This window comes from Lissotriton vulgaris, chromosome 4_1, assembly GCF_964263255.1.
Source record: "Lissotriton vulgaris chromosome 4_1, aLisVul1.2, whole genome shotgun sequence".
Lineage (NCBI taxonomy): Eukaryota > Metazoa > Chordata > Amphibia > Caudata > Salamandridae > Lissotriton > Lissotriton vulgaris.
The window spans coordinates 1051600351-1051625860 of NC_141691.1; positions in this window are offsets into that span (position 1 = coordinate 1051600351).

Here is a 25510-nt window from a genome sequence, read left to right on the forward strand (position 1 = left end):
ACATTGCAGGCCTTTTGTCCAAGATCAATTATCCTGATTGGAGAGCTCTGCTGGAACAATATCATATTGTTTGTTGCCAAGGGACCTAGACAGTGGATCCTTTGCATGTTGATGGCTTTGCCTCTTATCATGTACCAGCTGTCCCCTCTAGAGCTGGTAGAGCAAAAAGGGGCTTGGTCAAGTTCATATCATTGGCACTGACAGACATCCCAATAAGAAAACGGTGTAAATCTCAGTACTATCAGTTGCTTCTAATTATTACATTAGAGTCATTTGATATGCTTTTAAGTATTTTCTATTGTAATATGTTTGATCCAACTGTGACAAATATTGTAGAAGACTTAGAGGATGTTATAACCGATGTTCAGAAAAAACATAGAAAGGATCTACAAATAATTTGGGCGAGGGATTTTAATATAGGTACTTGTGATCCTAGGGTCTATGAATACTGCGGTATTTGTGATGAGAGGGATCAGCACAAGATTTGGATGCGACTATCACCCCAAGATTCCAACATATGTAGGTCCCTTATCATCCTTAATCATTGACCATATTTTAATTAGTAAAGATCTAGTACTATTTTTAAGGAATATGTAGTTAAGGCAAGTTGTTTGAGTGACCATAACCCCATTGTTTTAACCTTAAATCTACTGGTGTTAAAAAAAGAGAGGGACAAGAAAAAACAACACAAGGTTATATATAATAGAAATAAGGGCCTTGGTATCAAATGGGGAAGGGTTGATAAGGAGGCCTTTTTTATTGACCTTATAACAAATAACAAGGTAGATGTAGAGACAGTACTCTCAGACCCCCCCCCCCCCCTTCCACCCAGAGAATGTCATAGTGGCTTTTACAAACCTCAAAAGCTTCATGGGAGATAACTTGACCAAATGCTGTAGGACAGCCTCTGAACACCCAAGGTGGTTCAATAAGATCTGCTCTGAAGCACATACAGCGCTTTGGGTGGCATTAAAGACTCTGAGAAATAAGGATGAAATAATAAAAGCAAGGAAGGAATATAGAAAGGTAACTGGTGAAAGGAAGCACTTCTTGAAGGACAAGGCTTGGGAAGATTTAAAAATCGCATTGTCTTTAAAAGACCTCCGTGCTTTTTGGGACCTTGGTAATTTTGTTCCCATGTCTGCTGATGAAACGCCTAAAATAGACACCGTAGTTCCAGCCTAAGCTTGGGTTAACTATTTCTCTGACATTTTCTCCCCAGAGCCAAGGACAGTTAACTTATCGCTGGCCACAGAAATTCCTTGCGATATAGGAGCTTTCCAAAGCCCTATGTAATTAAATTGAGGAGAGCGAGGTACTATTAAGTATAGAAAATAGTCGCCCAGAGAAAGCCCCGGGACCTGATAGAATTCCTGTGGACCTATATAAGTATTTACCAGATTTTGTGGGCCCCATTGATTACAAAGTTTTAAAAGCTGCAATAGTGGGTCCCCTAGTCCCGGCCTGGCAAAAAGCCATTATAGTGCAGATTCTTAAAAAGGGGGATAAAACCAAACCCTACTGTTATTGCCCAAATTCCTTGCTCGATAGTTCGGTGAAAATATTGGGCAGGGTAATTTTGGCTAAATTAGAACTTGGGGCACTGAAACATCAGGCCCTTTCAATTGACCAATTTGGTTTCCGTCCAGGATTTGGAATTGTAGTCAATCTTTAAATCTGGCTTTAATTGTTCAAAAGTACACAAAGGCACAGAAAGGCTGTGTCCACTTAGCGTTCATGGAACTTATCGGTGCTTTTGACACAACCAATTATGGTCCATAATGTTAAAGATGGGGATTAATGGAGCAATTTTCACCTTGCTCAGTAGGCTTCACGAATACACCTCAGCCTCAATACGCTAAAGCAATCAGGGAGATTTGACTGAAGGATTCTCTGCAGATATTGGGGTAAGACAGGGCTGTGTCTGGGCCCCATTCCTCTTTTTACTATACATTAATTAATGGGCTGGTAGACCAACTTTGTAAGGTGGGAAAAGATATACCAAAATGTAATATGTGCCAAATCCCTGTTCTCCTATAGGCTGATGATGCTGTCCTGATAGCCAGGATAGCAAATGGCCTTCAAGTTTTGTTAGATTCATTTAAAGATTTTATGAACAATCTAGGGCTAAAAGTAAATCACACAAATTCTTTCATCATGAAATGTGGCCCAAATCAAGCCAAAACAAGATCATTTTACTGGGGGGCGAAGAATTTGAGAAGGCCCCATAGTTTTCCTATCTGGGGGTACTATTTGATGCTGATTTTAATTGGAAACATGTTTTAAATATTAGAATTATGCAACTTCAGACAACTATTGAAGCTATTTTTAGATTTGCTAAAAGACTAGGACATAAGCTGATTAAGGAGATTTTATATACCGACAAGACTAAAAGTATTCCTGTAGTATTCTTTGGGGTCGGGGTGTGGGGACACACGAATTGCAAATCCCTCCAAGTAGCAGAGAATTCATTTTTAAGAAGATTTCTCTCAGTGCCTCAGTATTCAGCCATTTATTTCTGTCACAAGGAAGTTGGTATGACTTATCTGATAGAAGTATAGCAATTCAACCGTTGTTGCTTTGTTCAAAAACCTGGAAGAATGCAAAGGCTGCCGTCTGCAAAACAATACTGACAGATTGCATGAAGCTGGATAATAACTTAGACCTACCCTGGCTCAGGTATGTTAAAACGTGCTTTTCTAAAATGGGCATTCCAGAGTATTATTCAAACCCCGATATGCTAGAAAATGTTTCACCGGTCACTATAAAGTCACTTTTCTATCAAAGCTGTGTCGGGGCTGGCCCTATATGCAGTATGACTGGTCAGCCAGAGCACCTCTCACAACTGCGGAAAGAGCCTGCCCTGTACTTGCAAATTGACTTAAACGAAAGAAGGACATTTTTGTTGACAGGCTGCAATTAAAAAACTTACATTTTGTTGCCACGTTTCCTATCCAAGGCACGTGGTTTGCCCCACTCCCTGTTTGTCCATGTGACAATTGTTCACCTCAAAGCACTCTGCACTTTATTCTCTTTTGTATACTTTACACGCCCCAGACAAACTGTTTATTCGTCCTTTATTACTTGCTGCAGGGATTATGAATTTCAAATTGGCAATTGAGTTTTTACTCTCCCTAGGAACAGTTGAGATCATATATTGTATTTTAAATGACCCTTTTACTGCTTTTAAGATTCATAGTAGGTACTGATCATTTTAAAACCTGTAAATTTTGTATGTGTGGACTTGCTGTTTTCAAATGAAATTGTGTTTGTACAACCTTTTATGGCTCTTTTAGAGTTGAAATAAAGTATTTCTGACTGAGTCATAAATATCATGAGTGAGAAATATTGACAGCAAGAATATTGTGATCAAGAATATTGACTTAAGGTAAGTAAAATTGATGTTCAATATCGTTTGCAAAAATATAATTGTTAAAAATATCATTTTTTTAAATTAATGTAATGCATTTTAGTATATGTTTTAAATGTATGTGATTTTTTTGTATAAGAATTGTTTATCATTTTTAATATATGTGTTACATTTTTGTAGTTATTAATGTTTTTTATTTGAAGTTATTGTGTTTTATATCTGTAATGTGTTGTGGGTTTATGAGAGAGTAGGGTGGGAAGTAATTTAATTATATTAAATTAATTATTATTTTTCAATTAAAATATTTAATTGAGATGTTATAGTGTTAAATGTGTAAAATAATGTATTATTAGATTAATTAATAATTAGTTGTAAATTAATACTAATTAGTTTAATTGGTAACTCATTATGGTAATTGTGTAAACAATTTTAGGTGTGTATTTTTGTGTTCATGGGGGTAAAGTGTGGGAAATCATTTTTGTTTATTAATTAATTAATAATTAGTTGTTAATTAATAATTATTTAACTGGTAATTAATTATCGTGAATGTGTAATTAATTTTAGGTGTGTTTTGCGGTTTATAGAGGTAAAGTGCGGCAAGGATTATTTTTTCTTGTTTATTAATAATAATTAGTGTAATAAAAAATTCATTATGGTAATTGTGTATTGAATTTTAGGTGTGTGTTGTGGTGTTTATAGTGGTGAAGGGCAGGAAGTAATTTGTATTTTATTAATTAATATATAGCAGTTAATGTCAATTATTTGATATTTATTTTGTGAAATTATTTTTTTTGCTGTGTTATTTTTACTTTTAAAGGCGTGAAAGGTGGGAATTAAATACATTTTACTTACTGTATAATTAGTTATTTAATGGTAATAGCTTTTAATTGTAAAATAAGTTTAAATTGTGTAATTATTATTTTGCAGCTTACTTTAGGTGTGTGCTGTGGGATTTATAGTGTTAAAGTGCGGGTAGTTAATTATTTTTTCTTAGGTTTATTATTTATTTATTAGTAATTTTCTTGTAATTGATAATTCATTATGTTAATTCTGGAAGTAATTTAAAAAATGTTTTAGAAGCGTGTTGAGATTTGTATGGGGTTATAGGGTAGGAAATGAAATAAATACATTCATGTATCAATTAATATTTTTGTTTGTAAATATTTTCTAGTTTAAAATATTTTTTTATTTCTTGTTTATTTTATTTCATAAAATATTTGTAGGTATTGTTATATGTAATTAATATCATAATATGTTTTCTTTTTAAATATTTAGGGGGCCATCCTCATGGTGCTGGGACCGGCCACCAGACGTGAGGTGGTCCTGCACTGCTAGATAGGATACGACTGCCACCCTGGTGGTCGCATTCCACATATTTGTCATTGCAGCTGGTGCTGCTTACAGCATCACCCTCCACAATGGCAAATAAACATGTTGACCATTCCCTTGCACAGCGTGGCAGGCACCGTGCAGTGCCTGCCACCTTGTGAATTGGAATGGAGAGCGGTACCATAGGTACCCCCCAAGGGCACCCCCAACCACCCTGGTGACCTGCAACAGGACCCCAAAGCACATCACCGCCAGCCTTTCCATGGCGGCATCGCCGCCATGGAAAGGCCTTTGAGAACAGGCATCATAATATGAACGCCCATTACGATTGCCGAGCAGCGGAAAAGCGGCGGACGCACTTTGCTTCCGCCGCAATACCCCCAATACCCCCCGCCATAATAATATGGCGGGGGGTAGATCAGGTTGTGATGGCGACCCGCCCGCCATCATAATCACGCCCTATATATTTGTTCTTTAATTTTAAAATATGTATTTATTTATCTATTTTTTTATTTTAAAATATTCATTTTGATTGTATTTTTTAACTGTCTGGAGTGTGAATTTTGCAGAACGTTAAAACTTAAAGCCTATTTGATGGATCCCCTATCCAAACAAAAGATGGTGACACAACACTAAGAAGAAAACCGAAATTCTTACCACCTACCAATGCTGTACCCATTGAGATATTAACATTTGAAAAGGCGATCCTCAAAGGAATTGACAACTTGGATAGTAAAAAGACAACGTTTTAAAACCTCAACAACAAAGAGAGACGAGCTCTGGAAGAACTGAGAGATAATGACAACATAATCATAAAGCCTGCAGACAAGGGCGGTGGAGTTGTTATCCTCACTAAAGAAGGATATGATCAGCAATGCCTCACATTATTATCAGATGAAAATTTCTACAAAAACTTGACTCTGACCCCACGGAAAGATTGACAAACACTACTGCAATAATGACTCACGAGGCAGAAGTGAATGGATGGATCTCTAAAAAAGAAGCGGATTTTTTGACACCAAGAACACCTAAAGTTCCCTTTTTCTATTCACTACCCAAAACCCACAAAAACAAATCCCCTCCACCGGGACGCCCGATAGTTTCGGGTATTGGTTCACTCCTAGAACCTCTCTCAAAGTTTGCTGATGAGTACCTCAAACCGCTAGTACAGAAAACTCCGACTTACCTTAAGGACACTCGTGACCTTCGGATCCAGATAGCCGATAAAGCATTCGACCCCAACACCATGATCCTAGTAGGATTAGACGTAGAATCGCTTTACACGAGTCTGCCACAAGATGACACTATGCAAATGCTTGAAGATCTACTATTCCTTGCTGAATGGCCTCATCAAACTCCTCACCACTTTATCCTAGAGTGTTGTCGGCTAGCATTGAAGGAAAATTACTTTGAATATAATGGTCAACTTTTTTTACAGTGCCATGGTACTTCCATGGGAAGTGCATTCGCCCCCTCTGTAGCCGGGTTGTACGTGAGTCAGTTTGAACAGAAATTCGTCCTTAACAATGACAATCCCTACGTTTCCAATATATTATACTGGAAACGTTACATCAACGATATCCTGTTAATCTGGGATACAAAGAACTGCTTGACAACATTCATGGACTGGCTGAATGGCAGAGATCGGTGGCTCAGGTTCACTTCCACTGCCAACAAGGAGAGCATTGACTTTTTAGACCTGACCATCTTTTCTGAAAATGGTAAATTAGAGACCAAGACTTATACAAAGCCTACAGCTAAGAACAGTCTATTATCATATTTCAGTTTTCACCCCCGACCACTCAGAGACAATCTCCCTTACAGCCAATTTCTCTGACACAAACAAAATTGCAGTAAAGAAAGTGATTATAAACAACAGGCTACAATTTTGAGTAAAAAATAACCAGCAAGAAATTACACTCCTCAGACAATCTCCAAGTGAAAAAAAAGAGCGAAGAACCAACCCAGGGAATGTCTACTACAGAGTCACCAAAAGGAACCAGTAAAAGATCTTGTTACATGTGTGACCACTTTCTGCCCAGCTACCTATCAGGTACAGAAACTAATAAGAAAAAATTGGCAAATAATTACCTCAGGGACTTTTAACTGGCCCAAGCCAAGATTCGCTAACAGGAGGACTAAAAACCTTAGAGATGTGTTAGTACATACTCGCCCGAGAAAAAGACCAACTACGACCACCATAAGAAACATCAACATGGCCCCAGTAACTGGTCATTTTCCCTGTGGCACCTGTGGAGTGTGCAAATTCACAAATCCCACAAGGACCCTACAACTCACTGAACGCTTGATATTGACACAAAGGCAACATACAAACTGCAACTCCACACACGTGGTGTACCCTATAACATGCCCTTGTCAACAAAAATACGTAGGCATGACCTGCCGTAAAGTTAAGATACGTATAGGAGAACACAGGAGCAATATACGACTCAAGAAGAGTACAACCAAACTTTGCACACATTTCGTGGAAGCAGGCCATTCGTGCGACGACCTCACATGGACAATCTTGGAAATGCTTCATGATAAGAACAACGATGCTGAACGTATCCTGTTTGAAAGGGAACAACGATGGGCCAATCGACTCAGAACCTATATACTGGGGATGAACGATAACATTCCATGGCACCAGTGTTATTAACATCACCTGATTTCATAAATAGAACATTTCCCTAAACTTTCAATATTAGGTACACTGAATCCAATTTTTACCTTCCCATCTGCTATAATAGATCTTATGCAGATGCGGTACCCCTACCTACATATCATTTCGTTTACAATTATTTGTAAAATTGTTCTCGCGCCCAGCTTACAGCGCCAGGTTTTCTGAGGTATACTGACACCCTTTATATATATTCTCTTATATATATTTCTTGGTCAAAAATCTATTGAGTAGCCTCAACCACTGTTACTCTTCCCAGTTATTACGCAGGCCTCAGACCGGCAGTTAATATTGTCTCACTGTCCCTTTAACATATAGTGACAGCGTAAGCCCCTCGTTGCTTCCTGTTCCTTTAAAAACGAACGAGGAAGTAACCTCCCACTTTCCAGGGGCAGAGTCAGCACTAGCAAGAATTGCAACCAACACGAGGGTAAGAATGGCGCCAGGAGAGTCTCCCTTAACATAGTAAGTGACGGCAGTCTGTTTAAACTCTGTAACATTTTTACGCGGCGTATGTGCTTTTATTATTCTAGCAAACGCCCTGTGTACAGCGACTCTTTGGTCCGCCTGATGCGGAGAGATTTACCGACAATTAAGGTCAATTTTAACATCGCACAATTTGTATCACGCCGTTATCTTGCTGTAACCTTATGCTGTCTGTAAACGCTTCCTAGAAATGCCTAAGCGTATAACATCCCCCTTTTAGCCTCGCATACCCTTACGTGCGGCCTAGAATTCACCCTTGCATAATGCCGTATGCACTTGAACCAACATGCTGAGACGACCGGCGACTCCGATTCCGCATAAACAAATGCGCTCCATTGTAAACAGCGCTGCCTCGCTCTCCAAGTTTAAACATTTCCCAATTCGGACTAGTTTCATTGTTGGCGCTAAATTAATGGCAACTGTCATTCTGTATGCTTTACAAACCCGCGCATATACGTAAACTGCAGCCTTCTCCACTCTGCTTTCAGCTTTACACCTTATATACATTGTTACAAACGTAACTCAACTAGATTTGATCTAGTGTCCCAGTTTAATGACCCGCTCCCTTGTTCCCTCATTTTCTCTGCTCCGATTTAATTGTAGTACCCACAGTGCGGTGCTCACAATATAAACAGTACAAATTGAGATTTACTGACTGTAATCTCATCTGTGTTCTGGTCCGAATATAGAGACCCTTTTCTTGTATGCTATATGCTGTCAAATAATGTTCTAGTATATTCTTAAATGCCATAACGTATTCTGTTTCCTCTATACAGGAATCTGAGTGTGAAATTTTCATACTCCATTGAACACTACACTAATAGTGTGAGTATTCAGTTTTGTTTTTTGTTTTGTCCTTACGAAAGCTCTACAGACCCTCTGGGCCCAATAGAGCTGAAACATGTCGACCTACTGATAGAGTGATATGGTAATCCTGTAACTCGATTACCCAATATATCACTATTTCCCCCTTTTAATTCGCAGTGTGCATCTTCTTTATAATAAATATTGTTTGTGTTTTTGGTGCAACACTGTTTTTAGATTTTTTCTTGGTGGCACTGTACTCTATCCCTCTGGACCAGCTCTCACTATTTCTGGACGCTTCTACTCTTTCCAGAGGTTGCCTCGGGTGAGGCAGGCATATAGCACGTCGTTTGCCAACCCGATGACTATGCCATGACGCCAGAGAAGGGGCGGATAAAAGATACACCGCACTAACAAAACCTCAGTGTCTATGAGGGTTGTCAACAAATAACCAATGGTTATTGTAGATACAAGTGTCCATTCCCTTTTGTGATGATTGAAGTACCTATTCAGGGGAACTGAATGGACGCAAATTCCTCTTCCCTCCCATGATTATAATCTTTAAGCAGCGCACAGCTGCGGGAACAGAGCACTTCTGCTAACAAGTCCTGTCAGCATTAAAGTGTATTCCTTTTGAACTAAGGAGCCTTGTATAATGGAGAACAATAACGGGTTAAGTTTCACTGGTGACGATATAGATGAAATCCTAGCAGCACAGCCACTTCTACAGAATGCTGACTTTACACAAGCAATTGCCCAGACCGATGAATGGGAGACTTTAACCAATAAAAAGCGGGAACAGATTCGAACTGCTATTCACAGAATTATCATGACTGAGTATCTGAGAACCAAATCCGCACCTAGAGGCCTATGGATCTCAAATGCCCCCAGAATCTTTCTTCACGATTTGGCCTTCCGTTGTGATTGGTATCCATATCTTGGAAGTGTACTTTGGACTATTTAGTCCTTATAGTAAAGACAACCAAAAGACTGTCAGAAGCACTACTGGCAGAAATCACAACCTGTGAAACCCAATTGAAAAACAGTATCAACCCCCAAATTTACAAGAAACGGCTGGATGAGATCACAAAAGAAATGGATGAGACGCAGGAGTTTCTGATGTAAAATAAGTTACAGAAATTGGCTAAGGACTTAAAAAAGTTCAGTCAGGAACGTATGCATCCCTACTCCAAAGAAGATTACACAGTGATAGACATCACTTCAGATACAGATTCGACCGGGTGGTCCTCGGATGGCTCAGAAAACAACTCGGACCAACAAACGCCAAGAAGAGGACACAATAATTCGAGATTCAGAGGGCCTAGACGTGGATACAGAGGAAACAGGTGGCTAAGACCTCCTTTCTATCCCAGTAATTCGATGCCTTACTTCCAGCCTTTTATGCCTCCTTTTGGTGGCTGGATGAACCCTTACAATTCGGGGAATGAACAACAGCCACAAATGAGCAACCAAATGTTACAAAACCCAAACCACTCCCACCAACCACAGCAGCCTTTTTTAGGAAGAGGCCAAAATCAGCCACGAGGCAAAAAGAAAAATCTAACTTGGCAGGATCGTCAACTCAATTTCAAACACGAAGCATGTCATCGGCACAAACGGATGGGAACAAGAAGAGTCACTAATTGTGAATCTGACCAACATTGTTCTAACTAAAGAACAGATGAACATCCTGAATAAGGGCCTGGGCTTTGTCCCTACTCCACCACTTCATCCATTCAAATTAAAGTGCGAACTGTCTGAATTTTGCAGAACGTTAAAACTTAAAGGCTTTTTTGATGGATCCCCTATCCAAAGAAAAGATGGTGACACAACACTAAGAAGAAAATCGAAATTCTTACCACCTACCAATGCTGTACCCATTGAGATATTAACATTTGAAAAGGCGATCCTCAAAGGAATTGACAACTTGGATAATAAAAAGACAACGTTTCAAAACCTCAACAACAAAGAGAGACGAGCTCTGGAAGAACTGAGAGATAATGACAACATAATCATAAAGCCTGCAGACAAGGGCGGTGGCGTTGTTATACTCACTAAAGAAGGATATGATCAGCAATGCCTCACATTATTATCAGATGAAAATTTCTACAAAAAACTTGACTCTGACCCCACGGAAAGATTGGCAAACACTATTGCAAAAATGACTCAAGAGGCAGAAGTGAATGGATGGATCTCTAAAAAAGAAGCGGATTATCTGACACCAAGAACACCTAAAGTTCCATTTTTCTATTCACTACCCAAAACCCACAAAAACAAATCCCCTCCACCGGGACGCCCGATAGTTTCGGGTATTGGTTCACTCCTAGAACCTCTCTCAAAGTTTGCTGATGAGTACCTCAAACCGCTAGTACAAAAAACTCCGACTTACCTTAAGGACACTTATGACCTTCTGATCCAGATAGCCGATAAAGCATTCGACCCCAACACCATGATCCTAGTAGGATTGAAAGTAGAATCGCTTTACACGAGTCTGCCACAAGATGACACTATGCAAATGCTTGAAGATCTACTATTCCTTGCTGAATGGCCTCATCAAACTCCTCGCCACTTTATCCTAGAGTGTTGTAGGCTAGCATTGAAGGAAAATTACTTTGAATATAATGGTCAACTTTTTTTACAGTGCCATGGTACTTCCATGGGAAGCGCATTCGCCCCCTTTGTAGCCGGGTTGTACGTGAGTCAGTTTGAACAGAAATTCGTCCTTAACAATGACAATCCCTACGTTTCCAGTATATTATACTGGAAACGTTACATCGACTATATCCTGTTAATCTGGGATACAAAGAACTCTTTGACAACATTCATGGACTGGCTGAATGGCAGAGATCGGTGGCTCAGGTTCACTTCCACTGCCAACAAGGAGAGCATTGACTTTTTAGACCTGACCATCTTTTCTGAAAATGGTAAATTAGAGACCAAGACTTATACAAAGCCTGCAGCTAAGAACAGTCTATTATCATATTTCAGTTTTCACCCCCGACCACTCAGAGACAATCTCCCTTACAGACAATTTCATCGACACAAACGAAATTGCAGTAAATAAAGTGATTATAAACAACAGGCTACAATTTTGAGTAAAAAATTACGAGCAAGACATTACACTCCTCAGACAATCTCCAAGTGTAAAAAAAGAGGAGAACCAACCCAGGGGATGTCTACTACAGAGTCACCAAAAGGAACCAGTAAAAGATCTTGTTACATGTGTGACCACTTTCTGCCCAGCTACCTATCAGGTACAGAAACTAATAAGAAAAAATTGGCAAATAATTACCTCAGGGACTTTTAACTGGCCCAAGCCAAGATTTGCTAACAGGAGGACTAAAAACCTTAGAGATGTGTTAGTACAGACTCGCCCGAGAAAAAGACCAACTACGACCACCATAAGAAACATCAACATTGCCCCAGTAACTGGTCATTATCTCTGTGGCACCTGTGGAGTGTGCAAATTCACAAATCCCACAAAGACCCTACAACTCACTGAAAGCTTGATATGGACACAAAGGCAACATACAAACTGCAACTCCACCCACGTGGTGTACCTTATAACATGCCCTTGTCAACAAAAATACGTAGGCATGACCTGCCGTAAAGTTAAGATACGTATAGGAGATCACAGGAGCAATATACGACTCAAGAAGAGTACAACCAAACTTTGCACACATTTCGTGGAAGCTGGCCACTCGTGCGACGACCTCAGATGGACAATCTTGGAAATGCTTCATGATAAGAACAACGATGCTGAACGTATCCTGTTTGAAAGGGAACAACGATGGGTCAATCGACTCAGAACCCATATACTGGGGATGAACGATAACATTCCATGGCACCAATTTTATTAACATCACCTGATTTCATAAATAGAACATTTCCCTAAACTTTCAATATTAGGTACACTGAATCCAATTTTTACCTTCCCATCTGCTATAATAGATCTTATGCAGATGCGGTACCCCTACCTACATATCATTTCGTTTACAATTATTTGTAAAATTGTTCTCGCGCCCAGCTTACAGCGCCAGGTTTTCTGAGGTATACTGACACCCTTTATATATATTCTCTTATATATATTTCTTGGTCAAAAATCTATTGAGTAGCCTCAACCACTGTTACACTTCCCAGTTATTACGCAGGCCTCAGACCGGCAGTTAATATTGTCTCACTGTCCCTTTAAGATATAGTGACAGCGTAAGCCCCTCTTGCTTCCTATTCCTTTAAAAACAAACAAGGAAGTAACCTCCCACTTTCCAGGGGCAGAGTCAGCACTAGCAAGAATTGCAACCAACACGAGGGTAAGAATGGCGCCAGGAGAGTCTCCCTTAACATAGTAAGTGACGGCAGTCTGTTTAAACTCTGTAACATTTTTTTGCGGCGTATGTGCTTTTATTATTCTAGCAAACGCCCTGTGTACAGCGACTCTTTGGTCCGCCTGATGCGGAGAGATTTACCGACAATTAAGGTCAATTTTAACATCGCACAATTTGTATCACGCCGTTATCTTGCTGTAACCTTATGCTTTCTGTAAACGCTCCCTAGAAATGCCTAAGCGTATAACATCCCCCTTTTAGCCTCGCATACCCTTACGTGCGGCCTAGAATTCACCCTTGTATAATGCCGTATGCACTTGAACCAACATGCTGAGACGACCGGCGACTCAGATTCCGCATAAACAAATGCTCTCCATTGTAAACAGCGCTGCCTCGCTCTCCAAGTTTAAACATTTCCCAATTCGGACTAGTTTCATTGTTGGCGCTAAATTAATGGCAACTGTCATTCTGTATGCTTTACAAACCTGCGCATATACGTAAACTGCAGCCTTCTCCACTCTGCTTTCAGCTTTACACCTTATATACATCGTTACAAACTTAACTCAACTAGATTTGATCTAGTGTCCCAGTTTAATGACCCGCTCCCTTGTTCCCTCATTTTCCCTGCTCCGATTTAATTGTAGTACCCACAGTGCGGTGCTCACAATATAAACAGTACAAATTGAGATTTACTGACTGTAATCTCATCTGTGTTCTGGTCCGAATATAGAGACCCTTTTCTTGTATGCTATATGCTGTCAAATAATGTTCTAGTATATTCTTAAATGCCATAACGTATTCTGTTTCCTCTATACAGGAATCTGAGTGTGAAATTTTCATACTTCCATTGAACACTACACTAATAGTGTGAGTATTCAGTTTTGTTTTTTGTTCTGTCCTGACGAAAGCTCTACAGACCCTCTGGGCCCAATAGAGCTGAAACATGTCGACCTACTGATAGAGTTATATGGTAATCCTGTAACTCGATTACCCAATATATCACTATTTCCCCCTTTTAATTCGCAGTGTGCATCTTCTTTATAATAAATATTGTTTGTGGTTTTGGTGCAACACTGTTTTTAGATTTTTTCTTGGTGGCACTGCACTCTATCCCTCTGGACCAGCTCTCACTATTTCTGGACACTTCTACTCTTTCCAGAGGTTGCCTCGGTTGAGGCAGGCATATAGCATGTCGTTTGTCAACCCGATGACTATGCCATGACGCCAGAGAAGGGGCGGATAAAAGATACACCGCACTAATAAAACCTCAGCGTCTATGAGGGTTGTCAACAAATAACCAATGGTTATTGTAGATACAAGTGTCCATTCCCTTTTGTGATGATTGAGGTACCTATTCAGGGGAACTGAATGGACGCAAATTCCTCTTCCCTCCCATGATTATAATTGAGTGTGAATATCAAATGTAATCACTCTGGTATCCAGCACTTTCCTTACTGTTGCATTCAGTGGAGTGGGAATAGTCATTTTTACCCCTTCGCTGAATAGTCATTTTTACCCCTTCGCTATCCAACACTTTCCCTACTGCTGCCCTCACTGGAGTGGGAATAGTAATGTTTACTCCTACGGTATCCAACACTTTCCTTACTGTTCCACTCACTGGAGTGTGAATATTCATTTTTACATCTATGGTATCCAACACTTTCCCTACTGTTGCAATTACTGGAGTGGGCATTGTTCATTTTATCCCTCTGCTATAGACCACTTTCTCTACTGTTGCACTCACTGGAGTGGGAATAGTAATTTTTATACCTTTGCTATCCAACACCTTCCCTACTGTTGTACAGATTGGAGTGAGAATAGTAATTTTTACTCCTCCGCTATCCAATACTTTCCTCACTGTTGCACTCACTAAAGTGGAATAGTATTTTTTACCCCTCCGCTATCCAACACTTTCTCGACTGTTGCACTTAATCAATAATCATCATGTACCAGACCCCTCAGGGGATAGACCGATGCAGCGGCTCCCAACACTACATCTTCCACCGGAATTCTCTTCATATATAGAGGTACTAGGCAACGTTTGAGCGCTCCCTCTGGGTGCAGTTGAGGAATTCGACCAACTTAAGAATAAGGTCCTGCACTGATTGGATCATAAAATATCTCTTGGATTAAGGTTCAGAAACATCAGTATGGGGCAAAGAGTCTCCTGGGTGAGGAGGTCCACTAAAAACCTTGCAGGAGACTAGTCACTCAGCATCACAGTATAATTTGGGGGGGATGCTTCGTTCATTGTGGCCCTCCCCCTAGGGTATTTTTATAGATCTTTCAATCTTGCTCCGACATCCAACAAGAAGGCCTCCTGGAGACCACCAGTGCGCCTTGGACGTCCTGAGCGGGTTAGCCAGCTGGTAACCCAAAGCATTCCTCTTTTTAACTCCTTTGCACCATTGGAATCGCTGGACGCCTGTGATGGACTCACCGATAAAGATCCCCCAGAGACAGCACCATCCCACTGTGGAAAGCTCGGGCCTCCTTCTATAGAGTTGGGTGTCGGCAAAACCTGTAACTATATTTTATGGAACATTGCTGGGCTGGCAAACAAGATAAATGACCCAGAAAGGATCACTTTCATTAAAAGTTTTTCTGTGATTTGCCTCCAGGAGACGTGGTAAAATACTAACAGTTTTTTCCTTGAGGGATTTAAGTTCTTTTTTGTTCCAGCTATTCCTTCACAGGCAGAAAGACCTAAGGGTAGTCTGCTAATTTACGTTTCACTGGACATTCCGTGCAGTTTGAAGGAATTTCCTACTGATAATGACTGTTTGCAGGCTATATCCCTTTCCCAGGGGCCGGTTAACTTGCTGTTATTGAATTTTTATAACGCTAATCCTGGGCATCCAAAGGTTTGTAATAATGTTAGGTTGAGCTCCTTTCTTAGGAATATGGACCTCAAGGCTTCCCTGAATGGCTACCTCATGTTAACAGGAGATTTTGCCATTCATCCATGGGGGACCCAAATGCAAGCCCTTCAACCAGTATAGGATGCCTCCGGTTGGCGGGCCTGCATGTCGAACATACCCCGCAGGGAGATAGTCATAATGCCCTAGTCGATGAGTTTGATCTATCCATGTCTATGAGTAGGGCGGTTCATGGTAGGAATCTCTTACATCTGACATTTACTGGAAGGGGGAGCTCAACGTTTATATATATCAATTTGTTTCCAGCCCCTTCTTTCAATTTCTTTTAGATTTCTCTATCATAAATAGCATTTATAGCAATCTTAATGCTATGTGTATTTAGACTACCTGGTCTAAGGATGGGAATTCCTGTAGGGCAGTTCCTAGGGAACTCTTAGGGCCATAGACCAGAGTAGAAAGCTAAGGTGGTCCCAGCTAACTACAGACTCTTTTTATAAGTCTCTTTTGGACAAGTGCAAGAGGGAAATTATTATCTGTACAACTGGACGTGAGGAGGCAGGGGCTGCTCTGGAGGCCTTCTCGGTCATTTCACGTACAATTAGACATTTAATTAAGGCACCACCAACATCCTCAAAGGGTCGGGTGATAAGCTGGTTTGATCATGGTTGTTCCTGTGCAGCCAGGAAATTGAGGGATGCACTAGGAACCATCCCAAGGGACCATGCTGTGGTAAAAGAGTGCAGAGGGATATATAAAGCCGAATTGACCAGGTGGAAGGCCGAGCTAAAGGAGGAGGCTTGGAGTAAGCTCATTGAGGCTTGTACCATGAAAATTAGTAACCAGTTCTGGAGTGTTGTTAACTGTCCGTTTCTGCCAGGGGAAAATTCCAAGGCCCTTGATGCACACATTACAGAAGAGGAATGGGTTTGCTATTTCCAGGAATTGTTTGGTAGTCCAGCAGATGCAATTTTGGCGAGTGGTGGAGGAAAGCCGTCTCTTGTGAGTACAACTGATGAAGTCACCAAGGATATAGCAGGGCTGTCTAGAAATAAAGTGCCAGGACCCGATGGTATCCCTCCGGACCTTTTTCTATCCAACCCTCAGTTATGGGTGGCAGTGCTCACCAATGTCATAAACACTGCATTCTGAGTGGACTTGCTAAGCACCTGGTTCCTGTCCACCAATGTCCCTGTCTTCGAAAAATGTACTAGGGACAGCACCCTTTGTTATAGGCTCAAATCCCCTCCTGGATTCATCTGTTAAAGTGTTGAGTCGTGTTTTGTTGGATAAGTTGTTCTCATGGTTGGATGTTAACAATATCTTAACTGACGTAGAATACGGTTTACGTCCAGGGAAGTCCACAATCGACCAATGCCTAAACCTGTATACGATTGTCAGCAAATATACCATTGCTCAATCAGGTAGCATACATCTTACCTTTATGGACCTGTCCTCCACCTTTGACCGTGTCAACTGAATTAAGTTATGGGAGAGCTTATTGAGCATGGGTGTGGACAAGGAGATTGTCTTTTTTCTTTGTAAACTTCACAAGGACTCTAAAGTGGTGATTTGATTCATCAATGATGGCCTGGCTACCCGTCAATTACCAATCCAGAGAGGGGTGCAACAGGGCTGTATACCAGCCCCATTTTATTCAATCTATATATTAACAACCTGGAGAAGGTACTCGTCCACACTCGGGTAGACCGCCCCCAGGTGGTTCAGGGAGGTCTGCCGGTACTATTATACGCTGATGACTCTGTCGTCATGGCTAGGACAACGAGGGGTCTGCAAACCCTACTCAACTCCTTTGTGAAGTTCATAGAGGACCGGGGCCTGTTAGTCAACAATTCAAAGTCATATGTGATGCAGGTGGGGCCGAGGGCAATGAAACCCTTCAAATTCAAGGTAGGGTCCACATCGGTCCCTAAGACCAGTGCTTTTTCTTACCTGGGAGTCATGCTGAACGCTAAACTAAATTGGGGCCCCCATAGAAGCAAAAAGTAAGGGGAATTCCTAAGGGCGAATGCGGCAATCTTTTGGGTAAAAAAACAGTAGATGTTGTTTTGGAGATCTATAGAGCCATGTGTCTGCTCAAGTTACTTTTGGCAGCGAAATCTGGGGTTATACTTCAGTTCATGAGCTACAAAGAATTGAAAATAGGATTTTGACACAAAGTCTTTGTGTACCCCATGGAACTCCTACTTTCTCTGTACACGAAGAATTGGGTATGCCCTACCTGTCAGATCTGCTGTCATTTCGCCCATTATCTTATTGGCTTAAAGTGGGGGACCAAGGGGACTGCTCTACACAAAGACACCATAAAAGATTGCATGACCCTTGATTATGCCCATCATATCCCCTGATTGAATTATATCCTGTAAGGGTTTAGGACTGTTGGAAGGGAGGATCTTTTCAGTGACCTGAATTCAATCAGTAGGAAGGATTTACCATGGGCCAATGAGCACTTTTTTAGATTCTGTGCAGTAAAAAGGGAGGAGTGTGAATTGGTGAAGCCCAGTGTACATAAATATATAATTCTGAAAAGCGTTCAATCTGCTCATTAACACTTAGGACCACTTCTTACTAACATGGTTTTGTTTTGACTTATTTTACCTTCTCCTTGCCCACCCAAGAAGGAGTTGCAAAGGTCAGATCCTGCCACCATGCGGTTGTGATAGTAAGTTCCTCCAGGACATGATTCACATTTTAAAGTTTTGCATTTATTATGAGATGCTGAGGAAGACCTACATAATAGCAATTTTAAAGATAGCAAATTTTAAACAAGTGCGTCCAGCTTTTACATTTTTAGGTATGCTCTCAGGGACCACAATATGGTATGTCCTTGGTTTTTTAAAGGCCGCAGTTAGGCTTAGATCTAGCTGTGACTAGCACTATGTTTTGTGCAAGCCTGATGAATTTATAATTATTATTTATGTCAAATAGGTGTTTGATACTTACATATATAAATTGTCATTTGCTGATATCAACTGTGTGGGAGCTCTTTTTATTGTTGTATGCTTGACTTTTATGGTTTTTATCAGAAAAGATGAATAACGTTTATTATTGATTACTATTGCACTCACTGGAGTGGGAATAGAAATTTTATCCCTCCACTATCCAACACTTTCTCTACTGTTGCACTCACTGGAGTGGGGATGGTATATTTTAGCCCTCCGCTATCCAACACTTACTCTACTGTTGCATTCTTCAGAGTTGGAATAGTAATTTTTCCTTTTCAATATCCAACACTTTCCCTACTGTTTGTTCATTGTTTTAAAATAAATATATATGTATAAATAATTATGTTTGTGTGTTTACCTTTTTTTAATTAAGTTCATTTCTTATATTTTGTTAAAATATATTTTTTATTTTGTTAAAATTAATTGTAATATTTAATATATTCAATATATATTATTTTATATATATGTAGTACATGAAACAGGAGAGAAAATGGATGAAATTTGTCTAATCATGGATTTTAATAATCAAAGTGTTGAATTGAAGAAGGCACTGAGAAAACATTGGAAAATCCTATTATTAGATGAAACCTTGAAAGTGAATCTAACTGCGTTTCCAAGTGTCACATATAGAAGAACATCTTCGTTATGGGATATCCTAACTAACAGTCATCTGGAGATCAAACCATTGCTGAAGACTTCATGGCTAAATACCCCTGGATTCTGGAAATGTACGAAGTGCAAGGCCTGTGAACATGGCCTTAATATTACAGAGTATAAACTGAAAAATGGCAGGTCTGAGAAAATCACAGAGCACATCACTTGTGAATCGAAGTACGTAATTTACAGACTTTTGTGCCCCTATAGAAAATTGTACATAGGGAGTACCATCAACAAATTAAAACTCAGGATACTCCAACACCTACGTGCGATAAAGAACAAGGACCCCAATTATCCAATGGCCAAACACTTTGAGGAATATCATGAAAGTGACTGTAGCCAACTGAAATACTCAGGAATAAAAATCAGTACATTTTCACAAAGAGGGGGAGATCGCACAATGCAATTACGTAAGCTAGAATCGAGAATGATTCTGGGAATGGGAACGGAGTACCCTTATGGACATAACCAAGATGTAGAGCTATATGTACATCTGTAAATAGACTAAACCATCAGAAGAAGAAAATAAGATGAAATATGAATTTCCAGAACCAATTGACTGCATGTATATAGATGTAAATATGATGAGAAGAAGTGATCTAACTAGTCCAAGGAACTTGAGTGGTATTGAATTATTGCAGCTGTGAGTTTGGTAAATAATGCACTCATACAATAGAAAGAAGAGAACAAGAATAATTGATCGTACACAAATGCTACCATATGAAAAATGTAAAGATTGCATCTATGATATAGAATTTGAATTGAACGTACTTTACAGTTACATCAGATGTGATAACATTATCTAGACACCATGGAACCTGAAAAGTGTTACAGTTAATTGTAGATAGTGTACATAATGTATATAATCTAGGAAATTTTGAGTGCACAAATACCAAATGTAGTGTTAAAACTCACAATATGAAAGTACTTTAATTTGAAAAATGAATTTTGGGTACTTTAGAAGGAGAGGCTAAAAAACCACTAGAACAAAAATTGGACAATATGCTGCATTGAATAACATCACATTAATGTGTTTCAATAATCAAGAATGATTTTACATGTACTTCACTGTAAATATTTTGATTATGTTTTGAAACAAGTAAGAATTTCGTTTTTACCACTCAAAAAAATGGCGTTCACCTTTTGGCCGTAGTGTGTAAATAAGGTTGACTGTCTAGAGGAGCAATAGAAATGGTAGAAGGGCACGTTCACTTAGTTTAAAAAGAAGGTCTAGACATCAGGACTCTATGGTCCAGTGGAAGGCTAGTGAAGCCAAATTGCGTAGGCCGTCCGATTTTGCACGAAATTTTGCACATGGTATGTAAAAACAAATAAAAGAACTGTGAAAAGCTTACCTGCTGCTGTGCCGTGACTTCTGCCGGTGAGGAACTAGAGGGCACGGAGATTCAAAGCAATATATATATATTTACATCTATATTTTTTAGTCTATTTTTTTTACTTACCTGTTTAAGGATAGGGAGCCGATATTTTTGTAGACTATATTTTTTCATCGATATTTTTTACATCGATATTTGCTACACCGATTTGTCACTGAACCTTCCAGCACCTATATCAGCAACTTGCACTGTCAAAGTTCTGTGTTTTTTTCCCGGGGTAAGCAGACAATGAAAGGCTAAGTTCCGATGCCTCATCTTTTTCTTTGTTTTTGGCCTTTTTTCTGGCAGGGGCACTTTTGTGTTTAGTTTTCTAAAATGCATTTAACATTTTTTTTTAAATGTGTTCCTTCTTTATTGCATGCTGTTGAATAACTAAGGTGGAAGATGTTTCTTCTGGACACCGACCATTAGAGGTTTTGCATGTTATGTTTTGTGAACTTTCATCCCAGGTATTCCTGGCCTATGTGTTTTAATTTAACCACCTTGACTGGGTCCACGTTTATATTAAATCGAAATATGCTTGGTAGGTGCAACTTGGGCATTGCTTAATTTGTAAAATATTAAGTCCAGGTGCTCAAATGTTTCTAGGAGACCACACCCACTTCACCTGGCTCCAACCACTCCCTCCACTGGCTCCACCCACTTACTATAATGGCCTCACCCACATTCTGAACTAGCATTGCTGAAAGCTAGATGTAATACCCGATCTGAATTTCAGCAAGGGAGCCTTTCTCAAGTAAGGTTTTGATAGGAGGTTCCCCCGGCAAAAGTTTTAAAAAAATGAAATCGAAAGTGCATTTAAAGCACAATTTTGGAATACATTGTCTAGAATGGTTAATGTATTGAAAAGGGAACATGGTTGAACATGTACGCCATGGTGTACATCTTTATCTCATGTAATACCTGGTCGCACCAGCAACTTTCCCACTAACCACTTAAAACCTTGGTGTGTTGCTCTTTCATATGATAGAGTGTGCATGTTTGCAAACATGAAGAATATAAATAAAATCCCTAGTGCTGCAAAAAATACACAACAAAACCCTGCTGAATATGTGTTGCAAACAGATATTAGAAACACTTCAATACATGTCAGTTTAAAAAAGCTGCAGTAGCTTGGATCGTGCAGAAAGTGGTAACATGCATAAAGAGATTCTAGCTTTACTCTATCTATTGAGTGCAAAAAATAAACGTATTTTCTCTACTTATTTTTGAAAACTATTAAAGTTGAGCAGAAGAAAGAAAAGCAAAAGCTGTAATCTGCTGCTCTGGATGGACTTGTTGCGGCTAAGCAACAATAAGTTCATGTTGCACCTTCGTCTTTGCCTGGGAGAGGTGTAAAGAGGTATGAATGGGACAAACATCTGAGAATATTGCAAGGAAATAGACGTCCTTAGCTTTAGCTCTCTTCTTGTTTACACCAATAAATAAAAGGGAGTGTTAATGAAAGAAAATATCAGTGTAGGACCACACAAATTGGCTAAGCAGGGAAGCGGACAGTGATCCCAGGTTATTGATTTCCACTGCGACTCAGCCACCGACTGGGCATGCGTTTCTGACATCAAAGGATAGCGTTTTGTCCTGAATAACGAGACTATAGCGAAGGTGACAGGTAGAATTCATTTTATTCTTGACAGGCATACAAGCTCTCCATGACAGAGATAGACTGAACACTCCGTTACCCTCTTGCAGCCTAATTCTGCACCCATGAAAAAGACAGCTTTGAGCACTTTATGGCTGGGCTGACTAAAATTAAAATGAATAGAGGTACTTCATAATCAAGTGTATGTCCAAACTCTCGAATCGACCTGCAGAGGTGCCATTTATGCATGCCCATTTTGTGAATATAAAGTTGTGGAGAAGTGTGGCAGAAGAGGAGGCAGACCTGGATGCAGAGGTCAGACCCGGGACCAGGGTTCAATCCCCGACGCGGCAGGGTCTTGAGCCACTGGGGTAACAAATTTTGAGGGGGCCTCCCTGCACGGTGTGAAGAGAGGCCCCCCTCCGGGCTCTATCAGGAGCTCTTTGTCCAGAGTTTAGTGTCGAGGGGGCCCCCTGGAGCTTAGCCCCCCCCCCCCCACCGCGGGGGCTGCAGGGGCCTGTGTTACGCCCCTGTCTTGAGCTCAAAATGTCCACGGACTCGATAAGTCTCGCCTCGATGCCTACTCGAATCATGGGTTCACACTCTGCAACTCTGGGCAATAGCTTGCTTAATCTCCACTACGGCCCCACCGCGACGGGATGCCTGGCTTTCACCTTGGAGATGCCCAGTAGGGGTTATCTCGCAGGGAAAAGCCAGGACGGGTTCCCAAAGCAAGCGCCTTGAGACCTTATGGTGAAAGGCACTATATTAGAACGCATGATTTAGAAAGCGCGCACCTTTTATTCGGCTTGATCTGCGACATATGAGCATGGAATCTTTGGCAGCACTGTGCAGGTATTCACGGCAAGTCAGACATTATTTGGAGTTCCCACATGATCCTGCAAGCAGTCTCCCTGTTATGAAAATTAGAACTCTTGTGCTGTACCTGAATCCCATTTTTATTTCGTAAATGCACCAAAAACTGTGATTTGACGTGACACAATTTCAATGTGGTAAATGCTTTATTTCTTAAACGTGGCGGACAGCTCCCCGCTGCCATCCCTGGGCGTGCAATAAAGCTACCACATCTAAGCCGATGCCAAAGACCGATAGGGACTTAAATCAACAAACCACTGAATGGCATCCCGCTAAAAGGCCCACTTCCTGAACTAAAATGCTGCCCTTGTGAGCACGTGGCACCCTGCAAACCAAGCTACAATCACTGATAGAGTACCTGCTGCAAATGAAGGTGAGGGCCAGCTAGTGCAGGGGTTCATATATAAGGTCTCATCTCCACACTGCACTTGTCCCATTGCATGATCATTGGCTTAACGGCCTGTGCCTTCCCAGCAGCTTTGGGACAAATTACTGCACTCAGTGTATTTACTCATGAACACAGGTCAAGTTTCGTGTAAAACGCTTGGGTCTGCCAGGAGATTATTTACAATCCTTCCAATAGTGCAGCCGATAGCACCCCTCATTAGCTGCAGATTTACACTCGTCATATCTTTTTCGCAAGCCCTGGGTTTAGCGCGTCCGGGTGACAATAACAACATTATGTCTTTCTATGAAGCCGCAGGCCCTGCGCACCTGGGACGTAATCCAGGCCTCGGAAGAGGAACATAGGGTGTTGGTGTCCAGGATATAAATGGTCAGTATTAACGATTTCAAGCTCTCTGTCTGCATCTAACTTAATCAGAGGTCGGCGCTTCAACAAAAAAAATGCTTCTAGTCTTTCATAGATAGCGATGTTACAGCGTCGGCTTGGGACTTAAGCCTTTTATTGTATTTGTTAAATCACTTTCACAATCGCCACGCACTAGCAAAAATGCGTGGAGAGGCCGGTCTGTGTGGGCTGGAGGTGCATAGCCATTGATAAACTTAATCACCCACCATCTTTTCAAGCAGAGCAACATAAGCCTACCTTTTGGTTATTTATCTGCCCCGTGTGCAGCATTTACTGAAAAAATACAAACGCAATTTTTTTGTAATGATTGTTTATGTGCAGGAAGGGGCACCTTCTTGCACATAAACAATCAATGTTTTTTTGCTGTTCCTATGTGTGCTGCACAACGCAGCACACATGGAAAAAGCAACAACGAGGAGAAATTAAACATTTCTGCTGGTTTCGCCAGGGTAAGTCCAGGTTTTCCCTGGTTCTAATTTTGGTGCTGCCCATACTTACACCACCCTTGTAAATATGGCGCAGCGTCAAAATTTGTGGGTGTTGCTGTGAAATGCACACCGCTACAACCATTTCCCTCCCCTTTCACTGTAAGTATACCATAAAAGAGAGCCTTATTTACAAGGCAAGTTTAATGCTGCTTTGTAAATAAGGTGAAGCCCCTATTGCCACAATAACATCTAAAAAAGTGATGTAGTGGTGGCAATAATGGGCTTGTAAATATTCCCCAAATTTCTAGTTAACATGAATGTTTTATTACATATACCACACCAGTTGTAAAATAATTTTGTTTCCTCCTGCTTTGCCAGGACCCTTTTAGAGTCTTGCCACCTTTTTCACCCCACTTAAATCCCTAGCTTAGAGGCATGACCTCCCAAGTTTTCCAACTCGACTTATAATTTTCACCTTTTGCATTCTCTGAGAGCTGTAGTCCCAATGTAATACTTTTATCAGCAGGACGACAAATCCCAGAGGGCAAAAGGGAAAGCCTGAGCATGGAACTGGAAAACATAGGAGCTTTGCCTTCCTGAAGTCAGCCAGCTTAAGTCACTGTTAAGTCCAGACATTTGCTCTTTTAAAATATGATGTGTAACATAAATATGGATAATTTAGAAGTTCATCTCTATTGTTTTCTTCTGACCCGACCTATAACACATTAACAACTTTGTGGAAGAAGATATGTTTTAGCTTGTTACCAATGTCCTTACTCCATTGGCATGCTCAGCACAAACTCTGCATGTATCAGACTGGCACAGTGCCTCTCATTAAGCCTCAGTCTGAGTACTCAGGGCGGGCACAGTCACCAGGGTATTTCGGAAAAACAGTCCTGAGTGCTTGAAGCAAAGTCATCTGGAGG